The sequence below is a fragment of the Ceratotherium simum genome, chromosome 37, assembly GCF_057802395.1.
Source record: "Ceratotherium simum simum isolate JZ-2026a chromosome 37, ASM5780239v1, whole genome shotgun sequence".
NCBI lineage: Eukaryota > Metazoa > Chordata > Mammalia > Perissodactyla > Rhinocerotidae > Ceratotherium > Ceratotherium simum.
In genome coordinates this window covers 3,692,868-3,713,237 of record NC_141936.1, presented here as the reverse complement: position 1 = coordinate 3,713,237, position 20,370 = coordinate 3,692,868, and the positions used below count along the sequence as shown (strand labels likewise).

General features: G+C 45.1%; 1 long non-coding RNA gene across 1 annotated transcript in view; it reads left to right on the top strand.

Moving 5' to 3' along the window:
- LOC147912284 (uncharacterized) overlaps nt 1-19,889 on the top strand; it is a 68,148-nt gene extending 48,259 nt beyond the window's left edge. The window contains exon 3 of the long non-coding RNA XR_015550047.1: nt 17,880-19,889. This is a non-coding gene — a long non-coding RNA (uncharacterized LOC147912284). The remainder of the gene's footprint in view (nt 1-17,879) is intronic.
- The last annotated feature ends 481 nt before the right edge of the window (nt 19,890-20,370 follow it).

Below are 20,370 nucleotides of genomic sequence, written 5' to 3'. Positions count from 1 at the left end.
AAGGATGGTTTTTCAGGAGTTTCTAACCCAGTCAGGTGAGATTTTCCCCCCCAGGATGCAAGTCCTAGGCTCTCTCCTGGGCACAGGACTCACTTCCACCTGTGGGACGGGGCTGTCTTGAGGATATGAGACAAGGGGCACCTAGTCTAGCTGCTGCCTTCCCTTTGGGTTGAAGTGCATGTATGTGAGAAATGGGATTTGCTGTCAGAGGCCAAGAAGATGGACCTCCATCAGGAGAGATGGAGTCTGCAGATTCATGACTGCCTGTGCTCAAGTAGTGCAGCGTTTCCTAACGGGTTCCTGACCACCTCTGTGTAGATGCAGAGTCGAGTTTCCTGCACCTAAGGAAGGCATTCAACCACTTCGCGCCTCAGTCACACACATCTCAGCTGAGCCAGTGGGACAATGGGCTCCAATGGTTTGACAGGATAGTAACACCAAGACACTCTCTTTACAGGCGAGGAAGAGAGGCCAGGAGAGATGAAACACACTGCGTCGCCAGGTGGCTTACACAAGAAAAACGACATTGACGTCTCCACAGGCAGGACAGGTTCCTCAGGCTGTGTTTTCAGAGAAACTCCAAACTTATGAAAAATTCAGAACTTGTTTTCCTTGCCTGAGACCTTTGGCAAATCTCCCCTTTGAGGTTCAAATTTTCTCTGCTTGATCTCACCGGAAGGTGAGTTTTCTGGGAAGTCTGAGTGAGATGTGCTCAGCTGCTAGATGTTATTGAGAATAAAAACAAGACATCTTTTCATCATCAGAGCATTTGCTCCAGACAGCTCTTGACAGCCTGTGTTATGAATATTGACTTTTCTCAACGTTTCAGTTCTTGTTAAGATAGAATTTCCTCTCCATCTCCACCTTGAATCTAATGTTTGTGGAAAGAGGCATCATAGCCAACAGTTAGAACTCAGTTTACAGGCAAGAGATCTTGAAACTAGGAATTCAAATGGTGGAAGTCTTCAATGAAATGGAAAAGAAAATTCAGTTCATTGCACTTTTTGGATGGAAAAGCGTGAGGAATAGAACTTATGTTGAGGATTCACTTAAAAGAAAGAAAACTCTGATGCATTTACCATGATGTCTACTCTTTCTGTAGCTACCTGCACAGTGCTGGGGAGTGTTCATTTCCCTATTCCTGTGGACTCACTCAATAAATGTGATTATCATATAAAGTTTCAGTGACCTTTCCTATACAAATTAAGGCAGAGAAGTGAACTAAAGTATTTTAAATGAGAAAGTTGAAAAGAAGTGTTTTCTGGATAGCTCCACTTTTCCAGAAGTTTCTATCAATCCACATTGTGACTTTGTCTGCGTGTCCCCATGTGTTGTGATCTCTGGTATAGAAAAGTCTGGGCTGACTTTCATATTTTTCTGGTCAGCTCTCGGCCACGAGTCTAAGGAAGTGGAAGAGAATGCTTTTGGTTTCCTTATCGAACTGGTCAACTTTGGTGCTTATGACTGACTGGATCCATCCTTAGAACACTTACCGGAATGGGGTGCAGGGGAAGGACACAGCTCATTCCCAGGAACCAGCCTCATCAGATTGCCATTCAGATTACACCATCCCGACAAAACGCCATGAGGATGGATGTTTCCAGAGAGCCAAGAAGTATGACTTGCTCTTCTTGATCGTCCTGGTTCTGGTAGGTCACATGACGCCAAGTACTAAGTATAAAGGTAAACAGTTTTGTCCTCACATATACCAAGTAAAGAAATTCCCAGTGTACAAGGGCACATGGAACATCTCAGAAAAATTATTAATTCACCTCAAATCCTCCTCCTTCCATTCATATGTAATACTGAGCGCCAATTGCTAAAAATCAAACAAATGGACATGCTGAAGATATCAACCAGTAGGAGACAACTTTGGGGGGAACTTGTAAATAAACGTCTTCAGATGTGTTGGAATTCTGCGTGGTGAAGACATTCAGAGTTTCCATGACTGTAGCAACAATGATTGCTGTTTGCTTTAAGGGCGAGACACATGTTTCAAAGATTTTGTTTTGTTTTGTTCGTTTTTCCTACAAAACTAGGCTTTGCAAGACAAACACGGATTATCCTTTAGAGACATGGGATTTAAAAATCTATAATTAAAATGCCAAATTTACAAAAATTTTTTGAATGTATTTTCTTTCTGATTTCATGACCATTCCCATTACAATGAAAAGATCTCATGAGAGTATTACATTTCTGGTGACCTGAAAAATCCTAAGCAACTCTCCTTGTTGAGGAAACTTGAGGTATGGGGCATCTCCACTACTTGAATAAAAAAAATTCTAGTTTTGAATCCTGGGTCTACAGTTAATGAGCCACAGACTTTAGGCAAGTCATTTTCTTAATCTGTAAAGTGCTTAAAAAGAATTCTTATCTCGCGGGGTTATTGCGCTTTGAAATCCTACTTTGTCAGTTCATATTTCTTTCAACTGTGGCCACACCACATCCAGGATCCTACAATACCCTAAACTCTCTTCGAATCAGAAAGTAAAGAAAAAGAAAGAAAATGAAAGATTGCCCTTTTCCCTGACCCCAGTATGGCCAATGACCAATAACTGATATGCTTGGCACTGAAAGGTGAAGAGCAACTGTTGGGTTTCAAACGTGACCTTTCAACAGGAATCCTTCATCGATGGATGTGTATTCTTCCATCACAGGCACGTACTATCTGCTTTTCTCTCTGTGATGTTAGCAGCATGGATGATCATTGCTAAATCTGTTATTTCACGTGGGGTTGCAAAATGATCATATTCTTATTCTAACATTCCTTTACTTAATTAGTTGGAGTATCTCCATAAAGGGAAACATCGCCTCAGTTACTCAGAGGAAGAGTTTGTAGAGGAAAAGCAGGATAGATGCTTTATTCTTTCCTTTTTTTAGTTTGCAAAGTAATGCATTGATTTACTACCATCCTCCAAAGCTAGAAATGAGTTTTTTAAACAGTATCATTATAAACTCAGATATAAATATTCTTGGTGGGTTGCAATCCATTGTAGCTTTCTCTGTATTGATGCTCCAATTGTCTCATCTTTGGGTGGTGGAAGCCTCTTCTGACTCCTTTTGACCCCACCCCAGTGGTCTTTGATAGCTTCCTTGCTTCTGGCTGTCCAAAGATGTTCTGGGCTCATCCTATAAATTTCCTGCTTCTGATCTGGAATCAGCCACTTCTCTGAGTAACCCTGGTTTCTTTTAGAGGGAAATGGTATTTAGAGATCCATGGGCCTTTGGAGTGATCAGTGCTACTGGGGGGACTTAGTGTCTGGGGATTTTCAGAAGACAAAGCTAGTAATTTTTTATTTTATTTTATTTTTTTTAAGATAAAATGCATCATGAGTTCATTCTGTTATTTCCAATTTAAATTCAGGACAAATTTAGGTTTGTTTATAGAGATGGATCTTAGATTTCTGTTTACTAACATTATATTTTGGACAGTTGCACTGATATTTACAAATGAAATGGGACTATAGTTTGCTCTTTGCCCTGATGTATTCTTTATCAGGTTTGGGAATTAATGTTATTCTTGCTTAATGTATAGACTTTGGATGTTTTCTTTACTTTTATGAATCTAGAATAATTTATGTAGCAGTGGGATTATCTGGTCTTTAAAGGTTTGATAGAATTCTCCTGTGAAACTATCTTTTCACAATGCTTTTTGAGGGGAACACTTTACTTCTTCTATTTCTTCTATGGTAATTGGCTTGGTTAAGTTTTCTGGTTCTCCTGGGGTCAATTTTGGTACATTGTATTTTTCCAGAAAATTATTTCATCTGGGTTTTTAAATATATTCGAATGGAATTGGGAATTTGTGATTCGTCTCTCTCAATTTTTTTCTTAATTAGAATGGCTAGCGAGTTGTCTATTTTATTGAATTTTGAAAAGAACTAACTTTTAGGTTTATTCATTAGTTCCACTGCTTTTCCCCCCCGAACTTATTAATTTCTGCTTTTATCATCACTAACTTCTTCCTTCTGCCTTTTTTGGGGGTTTATTTTTTGCTTCTTTTTCTAAGTTTTTGAATTGTATCTTTACTTCATTTATTTTTATTTCTATTGAGAGATATGTATCTCATATATATTGGATACTATAAATTTTCCTTTGATAATTGTTTTAGCTATATACCATAGATTCAGATATGTCATGTTTTCATTATTCTTCTCCAGAAAACCCACAATATTGGTCTGTGTTTTCTATTTGATCTGAGAGTTTTTAAATAGCGTTTAAATTTTTTTTTCTAGATTGCAGGGCCTTTTTATTTTTTGATTTTGTTATTAATTTCTAGTTTTACTGATTGTGGTCAGAGAATGCCTATTTGTATTATTTTTATTCTTTGGGATGTATTGAGGTTTTTGTTTGTAACATCCTATATGTGCTTGAAAAGAATGTAAATCTGCAATATTGGAGTTCAGAGTTCTATATGTGTATCAAATTTTCTTACTGTTTATTGGTTATGTTGTTTAGGTCATCTATATCTGTACTATTTTTTTTCTACTTGGCCTTTTATTGAGAGAGGTGCATTAAATTCTCCTATAACATATTTCTGTTTATCTCTTCTTGCATCTCCTCAAGTTTGAGCTTAAGTTGTTGGTGTGTATATCTTTACTGCAAACTGTAGACATTAGTTTTATAAAGTGTGCTACTTTGTCTCTTTTAATTTTGTTTTTTTTGAATTCTATCTTTTCAGATCCCTAGATTTCTATCTCTATTTTCTTTTTATTTGACTTTGTCTGGAACATCATTGTCTGTATTTTTATTTTTACTTTTTCTGAATTTCTTTGGTTTATATGTACCTCTTGTATACATGGTGCTAGATTTTGCTTTCTTGGTCAAGCTCAAAATCTTCTCCTTTTATAGATGGGTTAAGCCAGTTTATGTTTATTTAATATCATTAATGTCTGCCCTCAGTTCTACCTTATTGTCTCTATAAATGGTCTTTCCCTATGTAGCCTATGTTATTTGTTTTCTCTCTATTTTTTGGTATACATTTTTGCATTTGGGGAGGTTTATATATTTTTTCCAAGTTTCCCTTTAACTAAGACTTTCACATAATATCATTTGTATCATTCAGGGTCCAGGTAGGAGACAGAAACACGCCAGTAATTTGATTAGGGAACATTTAAAATAAAGAATTATGAAATAGTAAAAGAGGTTAAATGCTAATGGGTAAAGAGAATACGAGATAGCAGATATAGGGAGCCAGCACTACCTCTAGGGCTGAGGCAGAACACTCGAGGAAGGAACAAACTTGGAGAAAGCACACCCTCCCTTATGACCTCCTTGGAAAGGGTGAGGCACAGTCCTAATGGATGTTCCATTCTGTAAAGACCAGATTATAACATTAACCTGCAACAACTTGTACATAAAATGATAATGGTAATGAGGAGAAAGAAAAGGAAAATGGTAACATATCTATATTAAATTCACACGTAACCAGTAAAGAGAAAATATGCAAAGCTACTAAGGTCCTGGTTTCTGTAGTTGGCCATGGACGTGCTAAGAGACATGGTTATTCTTGGGGGAGATGGGGTTGCTGTGCCATGGTGGGCGTGTAGATGTGATTAAGTTATTGATCTCCAGCTGAGATCATCCTGTGCACAGGAAGATTGGATACCAAGGGTTAGATTTGGGTTAGAAGGAGACAGTTCCTCTATTAAAGCTTCCGTCCAAGCCACCTGCTCCAAGAGAACTTTACTAAAGCCCTCTGATACCACCTGTGGCCTTGTTGCCGTCTGCTCCTGTTCCTTTGGTTTGTCTCATAGAGCCCTCTCAGGTGCATGGCGGCTGGCAGGGGAGTGTTGGCATCCTGCTCAGGTTGAGCGCCAGCAGCAGGAGGGCTGGGAGGAAGTGCAGGGGAGTCAGAGAGCCCACTGGCTGCCTGCCTTTCAGGTTGTTTTTCAGAAGCAGAGTTAGATTTGGGAGAAATTTTCAGAAGACAGTAATGATGTTGATTTGTTCATGGAGCCTTTTTGGTAAACTTGAAAGCTGTGGAGAGCCACAACTGGGGCAGATGTGGGACAGCCCATTTCAGATAGCTAGGCAAATCGAGCTTCTAAGTTCTTTTTGAAGAGGACTCCATCCTTTGGGGGATTTCCTCTGAGTGGTTGATGATATGAGTAGAAATACACCTGTAGAGGTAGCATAGGCCCTGTGTTGGTACCCTAATGTCCCTCACCCTCACCAGACAGGGAGAATAGGTGCCTTCTAAGTTGTCCCTGCTCCAGAATAGCCATCCTATTGAGCTCTCCTTGGTGCCATAGGCTCCATTTTTGGAGATCTATAATTCTGTTGTCCAGTGCCAGAGAAGAGTGAGCCTGCAAGGGGGACCTAGTCACTCACCTGGGTGGGACTGACCCTATCAGCCGCCTTTTGGTGACAGTGTACTGTGCATGGGTCTCACTTGGGTCGGAGGGTGGGCCTCGAGGCACCAGCAAGCTGGAGAGAGGCTTGAGGAGGTGAAATCAGGTCCTACAAGGAGAGATGGGCCTGGGGAGTGTCCTCCTCCAATCGCTGACAGGGCTGACCAGCTGCACCCACTAAGTCAGGTCCTGAAGGGCCCAGGGACACTCAGGGTGGACTCCCCACCCCATAAATCTGTGAAGAGTTGCTACTCTTAACTGGAAGTTGCTCTGACCAGATTTACTGTCTTGGCTCTTAGCACACACGCAAATTCATATCAAGGGAAACAAGATTTATCTCTTACTGAAATATTTGTAGAAGAACCATGTTTGAATAATTATTCCAGATTTCACTTCCCTTTCACTCTGCTTTGCTTCACACACACACACACACACACACACACACACACACACACAACCAATGAGTCATACGTTAAGCTCTCTGAAAGTCAAAGAAGAGAAAATAAACAGATGTCTCAGAAGAGATGGAAAGCTGGTATTGTTTTAATCAAAATTGTGAAGACAAAGGAAGGAACAGAAAAACTTAAATATTTAAAAGAGCAAATCTCAATGGCAGGCGATTCAAGGATCTTTCCAATTCCCCACTTCCACCTGGGGAAGCACATCTTAAGAAAGATGGAGAGAAATATCTGTAGCTTCTGCATGGTATTGCACAAGAGTCCAAAACTAGGGATTGCTTAAAAAGTATGGAGATCCAAAAGCACTTTGAAAAGCATATATAAATATGAAAAGGGATAAAAGGCCATACGTTGAAATGTAAAATGTCATCTCTAAGTAGTGCAATTATGGATAATTTTTATTTTCTTTATTTTATATATATATTTACAACATATTATTTGATTAACTAGAAAAATTTATGAGTTATTAAAAAAAATGAGTTCCCTGGCCTCATTGGACCAAATCGCATTGGTAGTCCACCTGCCCCAGGTCACCCAACAACTTCAGAGCAGCACTGGGAAGGGGACCCCAGTCTGGAAGGTGCCAATTTCAAGCTTTGCTTGCTGGATCATAAACCATACATTCCCACCACCCTCACCTAAAGTTGATAAGCCTTGCAAGCCAGAGGGGAGATAACTTTGAAATGATTTTTAAAATAATATATTGAGGTGAAATTCACATAACATAAAATTAACTATTTATATTTTATTTTTTTTGCAGGGGAAGATTCACCCTAAGCTAACATCTGTTGCCAATCTTTCTCCTTTTTTCTTCCTTTTCCCCCACAAAGCCCCAGTACGTAGTTGTGTATAGTTGTAAGTTCTTCTGGTTCTTCTATGTGAGCCGCCACCACAGCATGGCTACTGACAGATGAGTGGTGTGGTTCTGCGCCCGGGAACCGAGCCCAGGTCGCTGAAGCAGAGCGCCCCGAACTTTAACCACTAGGCCATCAGGGCTGGCTCAAAATTAACTGTTTTTAAAGTGAGAAATTTAGCAGCATTGAGTACACTCACAATGTTGTGCCACCACCCTCTATCTAGTTCCAAAACATTTCCATCACTCAGAAGTAATACCTGTTACCCGATAAGAATTGTCTCCCCCTCTCCCCTCTCCACAGCCCCTGGCAACTACCAATCTGCATTCAGTTGACATGATTTTTTTTTTAAAGGGAAAAGTTTTACTTTCATTTTGTAAAGCAATTTTGGAAACTAATCATAACTCGGTGTCAACCCCTGTAGAGACCAATATACTGCTGTTGTCCAAGAGCAGTGGGAGTGCTGGGCAACCTTTCCCAGGTGCACCCCCCTCCCCGCCACTGACGCTGGCTGGATTTGTAGCTGTCAGAGCCTAGAGTCCAGAGGTCCAGAGCCCAGGAGAGGCTGCGTCTGCCCAGCCGCAGCGTTCTAGCGTGAGCACGGGCTGTCTCCGGTAGGCTGTGACACTTGCTGTTTACTCTTGCAGGAAATCTCCTAATTCTTAGCTTTACAGTGTTAACTGGTGAGCTCAGGACTAAAATTACCTCCTAAGAAAGCTTGCACGTGTTGCAGATCATGGTGTGTGATTTACCTGGTTAAAACTGACAATGCTGACAGTTTCTAGGGCTCTGTCATATCCCCCAGAAGGGCCCCAATGTGGACCATTTCATTTCAGACAGGCTCCAAGGATGCTTCGAAACCCTATCAAGAAAACATTGCATATGAGAGATTTTGGAACCAACTCAAGGACTTTGAAGGTGAAATTTCCTGACAGGCTTAAACTTCCACTTCAAACATAAGCATCTTCAATAATTTAAAATAATGAGACTTTAAAATTTGCAACTGCCTTTGGAAGGAAGAAAGTGTAAATACCTCATCCCGGCAATTGAAGGAGAGGAGGGGAGGGAGGCTCAGAGTGAAGGCGATGGGAAAGGACGGGACAGGTGCAGGAAGGCGTGACTGGTGGCCCATGTGCAAGGCATCAAGGCTGATGGCCTCCCGGCTGCAGAGGTTTCCGTCCACATGTCTGTGACGTCGTTGCAGCCTCATAGCATCCCTTTGAGGCAGGCAAGGACCCTATTATCTCTGTTTTAGGGCTAAGACTCCAAGTCTTGGAGAAGTTCCATGGCACCCTTGCCAAAGCTCCAAGGTAACCAGCTTAGTAAGTAGCAAATCCTGGTTTAGAATCCACCCCATACTCATTGATCCTTACAACACCTTGACTGGCACTTTCAAAATGCTTTCTGAAACCAAATTTGAGTCCATTGTCTACAGTGTCCTCCTCTTCCCCATTATTTCTCTCCCCACTTACACCATCCCGAGACCACCATCTTGGCCAGTACTGAATTGCTGTTGGGGACAAAGTGTGAGTGTTGAATTTTTCTTTCAACTTTCTAAAGGACTATAAGAGAAGGGTCAGAAAGAGAAGGGAAGGAAGGCTCCAAACTGCTCAAAATTAGCCTGGACACTCATCTATCCAGTGTCATCAGTAGATGTGACTCAAGGGGACTCCTGCTTTGCTTTTTGTTTGTCTCAAAGAAGTCAAGCATCATCATTGTGGAAAACATGGAAAATACAGAAAGATTACAAAGAAGAGAATTGAAATGATTTACAATTTATGGGGAAAACTAGAAACACTTTGGGGAATGCTTTCCTGGTCTTGTTCCTATGAATATGTATGTATATGCTTTTACATTTCCTGAAAATGGGAGATTATATTTTGCATGTTGTCTTGGTGGCTGCTATTTCCACTAAGCATTAACAATGATTTGAAATATTCTCCTAACACATTATTTTTTTTTTTTGGTGAGGAAGGCTGATTTAACATCTGTTGCCAATCTCCCTCTTTTTGCTTGAGGAAGATCCCTGAGCTAACATCTGTGCCCATCTTCCTCTATTTGTATACGGGATGCTGCCACAGTGTGGCTTGACAAGTGGTGTAGGTCTGTGCCCGGGGTCCCAAACCAGCGAACCCTGGGCTGTCAAGGCGGAGTGTATGAACTTAACCACTATGCCATGGGGCAGGCACCTCCTAACACATTTTTTAATGATTGCATACAGTTTTATCAGCTGGATTTACCAAAATTAATTACCTGATCCTTTGTGTTGGGACATTTTGGTTGTTTCCATTTGTGCTGTAATAAAAGCCCCTGAAAGGACCACAAAAAGATTTTTCCAATCCTGTTTGTACCAATCTCTCTGTTTACCCAAGTAAAAAATCCTGTGTGCACTCATCTTTCCTTTTAACGGTAGTGCTATATTCTGAGATTTTATATCCAAAATGTTACTACTGAATTTCATGACATAAGCATTATCTTTTCCAAGAATAATTGTAATATTTTCATTACTTTTTGTAAATATTCCAACAGTACTTATTTAAACTCATGTTTTTTGAAAACTACTTTTATTGATCTCCATAAGTTAAAAAAAATCACATCTTCCATACTTTTAAACTCTCAATATTGATTATATTTTAATTCAACTGTGGATATATTCAAGTAGTTTTTTTCTTTTGTTGAGGAAGATTAGCCCTGAGCTAACGTCTGTGCCAATCTTCCTCTATTTTGTATGTGGGATGCTGCCACAGCATGGCTTGATGAGCAGTGTCTAGATCGGCACCTGGGATTCAAACCTGCGAACCCCGGGCCGCCGAAGCAGAGCGCACAAACTTAACCACTACGCCACCAGGCCGGCCCCTTCAAGTAGTTTTTAAGGAAATATGTGTGTGTGTGTGTAGAACAATTTTTGAGTGTTCATGTCTAAAAATATCTCCCTATTACTTTCATGTAGGTACAATAGCTGGTAGAATTCTCTGGCCACAATCTTTTCCCTCAAAGATGTAAAAAGTTTGGTAGTTTTCAAATTTCAGGTGCTTTGTGATATTAAGAATAAGTCTCAGGGCAGCCTGATTTTTTTACCTTTTTAAAAACGCTTTCTAATCAAAGTCATGCAAATACTTGGTTTTAAAAGTCAAACAAGACTTTCTTTATCATTCCTGCACCCGGAGGCAGCCCTCTGTAATTCTTGGAGCTCTTTTCTTGGGTACTGACCTCCATGTTTCTAAATAACATGCTCATGGCTTTTCTTTTTGGGTATCTATTGACTTCCAGCTGTGGAAAGAACAATCCTCCTTCCACTCCCGACCCTTCCCTCCTGCATGCCTGCCGCACGCCCACCGCACACCCCTCCCTTCACCAGTGAGTACTCCCCATTGAGTCACAATTTTTTGTCAAATCAATATTTGGTGTTTGTTATTATGCTCATATAAATATTTTTCACCATTATGGCACATTTTGCACCAAAATCGTATGTCCTTTTATTTTTTAGACAACCCTTTTGCTTTCCTTGAAGGAACCAATTGTCCCTCCCTGCCTTAAATTCTGTTTTTCTATGCACTTATTTTAAATTCACCCTCAAACTTTACCACAAACTCTAAAACTTCTTTTGATACTGTCACCACATTCTGGCAATTCTTGGCAATGTCCCTCCTGGTGTCCTCTGACCTCCTGTTTCAGTCTGGTGCTCTCCAGGCTCCTGGACAGAGGTCCCACTGGGGCATCTTCACCGTCATCTTAGGAATTCTCTTTGCCTGTCTACTGTGGGCTTCTCTGTTTTCTGGATTTCATGTCTTCCTCTTTCTTGGTTTAATCCCTTACTTCTATGGAAGATATCCTTCAATAATTTCCCAAGAAAGGATACAGGGGAAATAAACTTTCTGATAACTTGAATGTCTGCAAATATCTTTACTCTGTTCTCATGTGTGATTAAAAGTGCGATTGGGTGTAGAATTCTAGGTTGGAAGTCCTGACACTTTCTTCTTGCCTCTGGTGTTGCTGTAGGGGCGTCTTGTGCCACTCTTAGTTCCAGTCTCTTCTAGGTGACCACTTTCCTTCCAGTCCGGAAATATTTGGGGCTTTTCTTTATCCCTGGTGAAATAGCTCAATGATTCACGTCATGTTTGGCTCTTTCCGTCATTGTGCTGGGCACGTGGTGGCCCCTTCATTTGGGACATTCATATTCTTCCGTTACAGGAAAGTTTTTGTAATATTTGCTGGATAATCACCTCTTCCCTCTTTCCTTGGTTCTTTCCTGCAATTCCAATTAGTTAAATGTTCTTGGGTTTCTTTTCTAGTGCTCTTGTCTTTTCCTCTCTTGTTTTTCAACTTCTATTTCTTGTTCCCCTTCTGGTAGATTTCCACAACATCATGGTTTAAATATTGAAACGTCATTGTTCCCTTTGAAAAACTCTGCTAGTATGTTTCAATTTCCTTTTTTATTGCATTGTGCTTTTGTTACATGGGCGTCTGCCTTCTCTTGTCTCTCTGAGGGTATTCATTATATTTCTTTGAATTTTTTCTGGCTTTTTGCTTTATCTGTTTCTTTTGAGTTCCTTTTAATCTTTTATTGGGTTTAGTTTCTGCCTTCCTGTTAAACTCTTCACTCAAAGGAATGGCGAACCTTGGCTGTGCATTCGTATGAAATGCCATGTGTGGTGGGCTCGTTGGCCAGCAGGCCTCACCATAGGATGATTGGGAGGGATGTGACTCTTCCCCTAACGTCAGTATATGTGGGTTTTTTCTCTTGTGCCGATCAGTTTCTGAAGAGGGGAATCCTCTCGTGTCCTATCAATGTCCTTGGAACTTCATGACAAAGGAGACTGGAAGGATCTTATCATCTAGTGTGCAGAATGACACCCTGCTCAGACTAATTCAAAACCTTCACTGAAAATACGCTGATGTCAAGGCATTGTGTGTGGCTCTGGAAATACAAAGGTAACCCAAGGATTGGCGTCTCTAGGACCGTGTTTCTCAAATTTCATTGTGGGTAGGAATCAACAAGGGGACTTGTTCAATAAGAGTTCCCAGGCTCCACCAGCAGAAACTCTGACGGAGTAGGACTGAGGGAGTCCCAGAGCCTGCAGATTTAGCAGGCACCTAGAGGCTTGATGTGTGGTCTACAGCCACACTTTGACCCTGACCTAGAGACCTCCTCTAGTCGTGGAGACATAGGGGTCAAAGGTGGTCACGTGACAGGGAGAAATGGGGCAGGTATGGAGAGACCACACCAGAAGGGCAAGCTCCTGTCTGGGGGGGGGCAGTCAGAATGGGCTCCAGAGAGGAGGTGGGGTGCAGCCTGTGTGAAGGGCAGCAGGGCTCAGTCAGGGAGACACAGGCAGGTGTGCTTCCAGCTCCAGGGGGAACAGAGCCCAGACGTCCAGACCTGTGCCTGCCTGCAGCCCATCAGCTGGGGGGGACACCACCTGGTCCAGCTTATCAAGGCCTTTGTAAGTCAGTGTCAGTCAAAGGCTTGGCAGGAAATAGGACTCAATCCAGTGAGAACTATGGTGGGGAGGGCGGGGTGAGGGAGCCCACAGGGAAATCCAGGTGCCCAAGGACCCCACTGGGGAGCCGCTTCACCCCCAGGGCTGAGTGGAGCCCAAGAGGAGCTGGGCCCTGAAAGAGGGGCCTCCTGGCAGGAGTCGTAGCTGTGGAGGGAGGCAGATGCCGCATCGACGAGGGGAGGGCCCAGGGAAGACACGCCCTGACCTCTCGGCCCCCCTGCCGCCCCCTGCCTTTGCCTCCCACTGGCTGGACCCGAGAAGAGCAGCCCCAGGGATCTGGGAGGTGCCGCCAGCAGCAGTTGGCAGGGAGGTTGAGGGGACCGGGCATCAGCTGGGGAGTGGCCGGCATCCTGTGCGCTCTTTATACCCAGGATCCATTCTTGCCCATTGTTCAGATGAAGAAACTTCCATCCACTGCCCGGGGGGACACCAAGTCTCATCAGCCACTGTGTCATTGCAGGATGATGTCACTCAGTCATTCCCCTGCCTGTACCCGACATCTGGCACCATTGGTGTCCCCCTGTAGGGTGTAGGCGAAGGAGAAGACGAAAGAGGATAAAATAACGGAAACCACGCACAGCTGCTCTAGTCCCACCTCTGCAGCTGGTCATCCGCTGAGGTTGATAATCCTAACTTCCTTCTCCCACTCATTCCCGGGAGTCTGTGACCATCACTCCCGGCCCCAGACCTCCAAGTGCAGCCCCTGCCTCTGTCCCTGCAGCCTATCCCCGTCGCGTGTGGTGTGCCGGGGTGGGCAGTGCCAGGAGAGGTCTGCCTGCTGGGGGAGAGCTTTCTCACTGATGTTCTTTAGAACTGCCAGCGCTGGGTGATAACCAAAGCAGATAAACTTAGACGGTGTCGTTATCGTTTTAAAATCCTCCACCAACAAAGCATCCCCTACTGCCTGCACCCAGAGCGGATGCTCCCACTGTCTCCACCCCATCCACCACTAATGGTAATTGTGCTCATCTGACCTCCAGGAGCAAAGCAACCCGGAGTCTGTGACCCACTGTTGTCCCAGTGACCAGGCAGCCTTGTCCTCATCCAGCACGCATCCCGTACCATCTCCAATGATAATTTGGATGACTGTGACCCCACTGCCTGCCACCGTTTCCTGGATCCCACTTTCCCCAGTGAAGGGTCATCCATGCATTCATCAGTTGTGTGAGTGTCCACTCCCAGGATCCCATTTTGAGGGTCTCTTCCTGGGCACTTCCGGCCAGGTTCCCAGAAGAAATCAGAAATCATCCTGAAGGGTTCAAATGAGGAGACTTTAATGAGGGACTACTCTAGAGAGAGGGCAGGGAACATGGGGTGGGCAGCACCCCGAGACTGGCAGCAGTGAGAAGTTGTTAGCACCCCAGGGCTGAAGGAACGAGGCGGGGGATTGGGGAAGCCTTTTTTCTGGAGGGAGCTGTGGTCTTGGAGAGTTGCAGACCTGCGGAGTGATCTTCTAGGGAACAGACCTGGGCAGAGAAGGACAGAAATGGGACTGGAGAGGCCCGGGAAGAAGAACCAGCATAGCCACCATGCTGAGGAATTTCCGCTTTCTCTCATGGGCAGCTGGGAGCCATCAAGGATCTTGAAGCTGGAGAGAGACATGATCACTCTGCTGTAGGCAGTCAGGTGGCTGTGATCAACAAAGTCAGTGAGAATTCACAGTTACTGGGCCTTGTCTGAGGTCCAGGATCCTCGCTGCGACCCTGTTGGCAAAGGTACCATTCTAGCCCTTTAGAGGAAGGGAAACTGAGGCACGGAAGAGGTCCAGGTAGAGCGACCATAAATCCTGTTTTGCCCAGGACCATCCTGGCTTATGCCAGAAGTCCTGGTGTGGCTGTTAATAGTGTCCCTCCCGTGTTCAAAAGTGTCCCAGTTTGGGCAGTAAATTGTGTGGCCTCACAGGTCACGGAGCCAGCAGTGGTGCATGGGGATTCTCACCTGGCCAAAGGTGGGGGCGAGCAGTGGGCTTTGAGAAGCGCGAGTGGGAAGGCTGGGTGCCCGGAGTGGAGGGAGGCAGAGGAGCACAGACAGGGGCAGGCCATTGGGGAGGGCTAGTGAGTGAGTTTAAGGCATATTTACACATTTCAGGTCCCCGTGGGTCCCAGATGGAAGAGTGCCCTGCTGGGAATGGGGTCTGGTTCTGTGACCCACGCTTCCATGGGCTGGTTCTCTGATGGTGGTGAGCCACAGCACCTGGCCGAGCAACAGGTGAGGTGAGAGTCAGAGCCAGGGAGCTCAGCACTTGTGTTTCTCTTGACTTAACTCAGTGTGGTAGGTGGACAATGACCCGCACAAAGATGCTCATGCCCTACTCCTCGGTACCTATGATGTGAGACCTGGCATAGGGACTTTGTGGATGTGCTTAAAGTAAAGATCCTGAGATGGGGAGATTATTCTGGACCACGCGGGTGGGCCCAGTGTCATCACAAGGGTCCCTAAAAGTAGAGAGAGAACAACGAAGAAGAGTCAGAGACATGACCTGAGAAGGATTCCACGCCATGCTGCTCCTTCCGAGATCTCTGGGGCCACGGGCTGAGGCCAGCAAGGAAACAGAGGTCTCCATCCTACAACCAGATTCGGCCCTGGAGCCTCCGGAATGAAGGCAGTCTGCTGACACCAGTGAGACCATCTCAGACTTCTGACATGCCAGAGTGTAAGATAATTGGGAAGATAAAGGAAATTTGTTAGGGCAGCCACAGGACACAGAGGGCGCTGTGCCGCCTGGATGCTGCTGAGGGCACAGGCATCAGACACCTCAAAGCCAGCCTGTGTCCGCCCAGATGACACGCTGCAGATGACAACTTTCCAAGGAGCCCTCTTGCACCCACGTGAGCTCAGAGGACACTCCTGAGTGAGGAGCAAGTCCTCTGTGAGGGGGAGGTGGTCTGGCCCTGACTGGGTCTCAAACCCCTCCCTCTGCCCCTAGGGCACCGAGCCCCAAGCTCTGCCAGGTGGTGACGGCAGGCAGGTGGCTCCAGCAAAGCCCAGGGTTTCTGCTGGATTACACACAGCTGTGCAGTGTGGCGGCGGCTCGGGCAGAAGTCTGGGCTGGGGGTGAAGTTCTGATTGTCTTCCCCAATCGGTGTCGACGCAGGATTGAAGTCAAAGTCTTGGTTTCTCCTCTCATCCCCCTTTGTTTCGGTCTTTTGGTTTTCCTAGTTGAATAGAGTCTAAAATAATCAAAAAGTACTTTATAAAAATCTCCAACAACCAGATGAAGTCTTCCTGGCTTAGCTTCCTGACCGACATCTTCCAAACCCTCTTCAACCTCAACCCAATGCTTGCCACTCTCCCCAAACCCTCACCCTTCTCAGCCCAAGTGTTTCTGTCGTCCGCCTTGTCCTGCCTGCAGAGAGACTGCCCGGCCCCCCTGGATCTCTGTTATGGGAGAGGAATGGGAATATTGAATTAAACTGTGTTTAATTCTTTAGAAAGAAAGTAAATGCATGAGAAAGAAAGCTGACATTCAGATTATCTCCCAATCCAATGTCAAGGGTTCCAGTTCACTCACCTTTCTCAGGAACAACTTCTTTACAGGAACCATGTGGGGGTTGGGCTGTGATGACACATTGGAGACACAGGTGAGCTGGTTGAGTGTCCTCCATCGGTTAAGCTGGGTGGCCCCTGGGCATGTCCTCTCCCACTCCCCATCCTGTCCTCCAAAGGAATTTACTTGGACCCAGAGGATGCCTTCATCAAAGCCAGACAAGGGCGCCTCAGGGCTTGCCCTTCCCAGAGCCACCAGGTCTGCCGCTGACAGCTGCCGTCCTGCCTCAGGCCAGTATATTCCTGAGTGTGATTCTGGAAGAAAGGGGAGGCAATTCAGGATCCTCCACCATCAAGGAAAGATTCAACTGGGCTTCTTTTCAGTGCTTTCTGAGGCTAAGGAAGGAATCCACAATTTTATAAGATTTCCAATAGCAAAAAAACAGAAGAGAACAGTTTTACCTTTTAGCCAGAACACTCAGATAATCAGATTGTATCCGTCCCTAGGTGTTGGTTAGCTGATGATCAACGCTTTCCTGGAGGTCTCGGGGCTTCTTGAAAGCAACCAGTGGGGTCCCTGTGCTTGGTTTTCTCTCTGCTGTGTGCCCTGGCCCGCTAGTCCCCATTCCCCAGAGTATGGGGACAGGCGTGCTGGTGCTGGCCAAGGTGTGGCCGCAGTGTTTGTGCTTCCTCTCACATCTCGCCCCGGGCGCTGGTCTGCCCCAGACTGCCTGTCTGTGTCTGGGCTTTGAGCAGATTGTTTCTAGCAATGTTCCTTTTCAAGGGGCAGGAGGAGCCGGTGGCCATCAGAATTACTCCCCACCCAACACCATATGGTGTAAAAAGCCTGGAGTTGGGTTCTGGGGTGTCACTAGTTAGCTTCAGAGATGTGTGTTTTAGAAATATCTGAAGACTCCCATCAGGCAAACCAGCCACTCACTGCTGTTCTTCGTCATCCGGAGTGGGTAGGACGCCAGGGGCTAAGACAGAGTCCTAGCAGTCAGACCCAAAGAGGGCCTGGGAATCCTTGACCAAACTCATTCATTGAAATATGGGGAAACTGAGGCACACAGGGATTAAATAGCTTGGACAAGGCCACCAGTAGGGCCAGTTTCTGGGTCCTGTTAGTGACTTTCTATGATATTATGCTCCCTGGCTCCCCACTCCTCCTATTATTTGTCTTTTCTGTAAAGTTGGCATATTTTAACTGGTTCATTCTCTTGCTAGGACCTGGGCCCACTATTGTGGGGGAAGAACCAAAAGCTCGTAGACTATGGCAAGAAGCAATAAGACCCCAAAGGAAGTGGCCACGGAAGCACATGGTTACCTTGCCACCACTCCACAGGCACCAAACAGACAAGGATGCTCAGTGGAGCTGAACGTGGCAGTTCATTCCCCATCACTCACAGCCCAGCAAATAGCAGGAGCAGAGCAGGCGGCACTGGGTCCCGTCCCCCATGTCCATGGGGCAACATCATGGGCCCAGATGGCGGCTGCCCAAGGAGTGGGTTGTGCTGCAGTTGAAGGAGGAATCCCGGCCAAGGACCCATCATCTCTGTAGCAAGCCGCAAATAAACACACCCACTCCCTGGGGAGTCAGCAGACCCAGTAGTCACACTGTGACTTAATTACCTAGTTGCTTAGTGACCAGCTACAGAAACTGTTCAGTGCCAGGGAAACTAAGGCATCAGTTTGGCCCACTCAGCAGGGACACTCAGGGAATGGTGGTCTGCCTCTCCCAAGAGTGCTATAACCCTGCACTGTGCCCCTTCTCTAAGTTGCTCTTCTTAAGATTCTCATTTCAGACACGTCTTAATGCATTTGGACACTCCTTGGCAACACTTGACTTAGATGTCACTGACAAGTCCTTTCTATCCTAGTATGTTGCAGTTGGAGCTACATGAGTTTCTGTCCTATTTCTCTTGCAACTCTGTGTTTATGCTTTTGAATTCCTCCTTAGAACAATAACTAGGTGAGGAGACTATTCCCAAGAAATGGCTTTCCCTCAAAAGATCTTTTGATAGCCAAAAATCAAACTCAAAAGTTGACATTCATTTGCTCATGTTAAATCCAAATTTGTCAAATCCAGAGGTGAAAAGTTGAAGGGTTTCCCCATTACTAGGGATGGCCAAGTCAACCACCAATGATTATGCAGCATTGTTGGGGGCAGTTTTGAAGGGGGTGCGACTCCTGCCCTTAAGAATTTGTAATCATTCTGGAGTGGCAATGCAATCAAATAAAAAGTGAAAACAAAGAAACTAACAACCCAGTAGTGAAAGAATATAGGATATTTAACAAAGTTAGAATGATCCTTGATGTGCAAATAAAATGTAGTGAAAAGGATCCATTGAGACCAACTCAAGTGCTGTGTTCTCTGGGAAGCCTGCCCTGCTCGACCCCTTTGCCCAGTCTGTGGGGATAAATCCTTCCCTCCCAGTGTTCCTGCAGTACTTGCCTGTCACTGTCCCTCTGTTCACTTGCCTCCCCCTCAACTGGATGGGGAGCTCCTCAAGGGCAGGAACCTCCTAGGACTATGCACCTTGGCACGCACCCCTCAGCATGGGGCCTACACCAGAGTGGGTGCACCACAAATGTAAGTTGAATGGACTTGAAAGTGTCAGGGACACATACTAGCCAAGAAGGACAGACCCAGAGACACACAAGCCTATGGGGACAGACCAGCGATGCACAGCCAATGGGGACAGACCCAGAGACACTCAAGAGTCAATGATGACAGACCCAGAGACGCATAGCCAATGGGGACAGACCCAGAGACGTCCAAGAGTCAATGTGGACAGACCCAGAGACACACAAGCCAATGGGGACAGACCAGAGACGCACAGCCAATGGGGACAGACCCAGAGACGTGCAAGAGCCAATGTGGACAGACCCAGAGGCACACGACGGTCAATGGGGACAGACTTTCTGCAAAACTCATGGACAAGGCATTTGAAAGAGAGAAATGTCCTGGGTGGATTGGCAAGGGGCAAGGAGAGGATCTTGGCTTTGATTCATGTTTAGAATAGGTTTGGCTTGGTTTTCTGTTACAAACCATCAAAGTGAGAATCTGTAAAAAATAAAGGCCATTATCTTCAAAGTCATGCATACTTTCCTGTGTCGCTACTCTCTGTTAGTGCGTGTGGAATATGCATCACCAGACCCAGACAGTACCTGTACAGAAGTGTGGTCTCGGTGAGTCCCAGCTGGGAGTGAAGAAGCGAGGAGAGAGGACACTCATCTATTCTGCTCAGGATGCACATGCTTTGCAATTAACATCCATTCTGTTTCACACACAAAAGGCTCCAGAGAAGGGCATGTTTCTGAGTGTTGTTTGATTTACTACTTCATTACAAATGGCGTTTTATTACACAAGGTTACTGCAATCTGGGAACCAGCGTGGACTCAGGCAACAAAGTCAATGGTAAACTATTTGTTGATGAATAGATTTTATTTTTAGCTGAAAAGTTGGCCTAGTAGGAGGCCACATGGAGGAGATTAAGGTTTAACAGGAACCATCTCATCAGACTGGGGCGGAAAATGATTATGAATGCTAATAGGAATCCCTTGCGTGCCTTGGAGATGTGGGGCTTTCCCTGGGAGGATTTTGTTGTTGGAGAATAAAGCTTTTTGGTCTTAATGATTTGGAAGAAACAAATGTGTCCTTCCATCTCCCAGCCTTCAGCCAGCTCAGCTGGAACCTCCTGACTGTTTGCCAAAT